Below are 1,057 nucleotides of genomic sequence, written 5' to 3'. Positions count from 1 at the left end.
GCAATGATTGAATGGAAATCCCAGTTTTCTATAAAATTGTATTAAAATATCAATTAATTTTTTTTTAAAAAAAAACCAGTCTTGTATTATGCAGCAGTCTCAGGGTTTAATGCAGAAAAGATAGACTTCTTTGGTCATGTTGCTTATCCAATGTCATTTTGAGAAGGACTCTCACCAGAGCAGGTACGCAGCCTGACAATCCCTTCTCTGGTCTTTAGGAAAGTAGAGAGAATAAAGCTTCTCACATGGAGTTTTGGCTTTAGCCAAAAAAAATTAGACTTATAACTGTGCTCCACATTTTTTTTTGTCAGAATTGGCCTCATGGCCCTTCACAGCTGCAAAGAAAGTGAGAAGTGCGATTTCCTGTACCCTGAAGAGGGAAAATAACCCAATATTGGCATATACTAGTAATGTTGACTACATCTGCCCTTATGGACAACAAATGTTTGTTTCACCCATTTTCTTACACAGAAAACACTTCACCTCTTGGCCACTGTAGGAAATGCGAAGTCTCATTCATTTGTCCTGTGGAAGTTAATATTCAGGATATTTAGGGCATGCATAGTTTAAGTATTTTTTTCTAATGATCTGAAGACATGTGTAATGAAAAGGTAACAAATAAAATGTGTCACGCAGAAAGAAGGAGCGGGGGGCGGGGGTGGGAACCCAAACATGAACTGACAAGTCTAAAGTCTTGCTAGGTGATCTCTGGGGCTCCAGCCTGAGGAAGGACAGTGCTCCCTTAGTTGATTCTGATTCTGTTCTCAGGGAGGAGCTCTCTTGTCCTTTATTTTCTTTGGTACCTGGATCTTTCCTCCAGGAGGGTTTTACTTTTTTTTTTTTAATCTCCCTTGGGCACATCTAATATGGACACTGGGTGATATATACTTTTGGGATCTGAATGGCTTTCTCACACCTCTTATTCCTATCACTTAGGTATTTAAATCAATCAGTATTTCCTAAATATTACCAACCTTGTTGCTGTTGTTGTTGTGTGCTGTTGAGTTGGAACCGACACATATCCGGCCCTCTATGGGTTTTCAGAGGCAGTTAATCT

This window comes from Elephantulus edwardii, unplaced genomic scaffold (assembly GCF_000299155.1).
Source record: "Elephantulus edwardii isolate Elephantulus edwardi_28Jun2011 unplaced genomic scaffold, EleEdw1.0 scaffold00009, whole genome shotgun sequence".
Taxonomy (NCBI): Eukaryota; Metazoa; Chordata; class Mammalia; order Macroscelidea; family Macroscelididae; genus Elephantulus; species Elephantulus edwardii.
The sequence above is the reverse complement of the archived record's forward strand: the minus strand, read 5'-3'. Positions refer to the sequence as shown.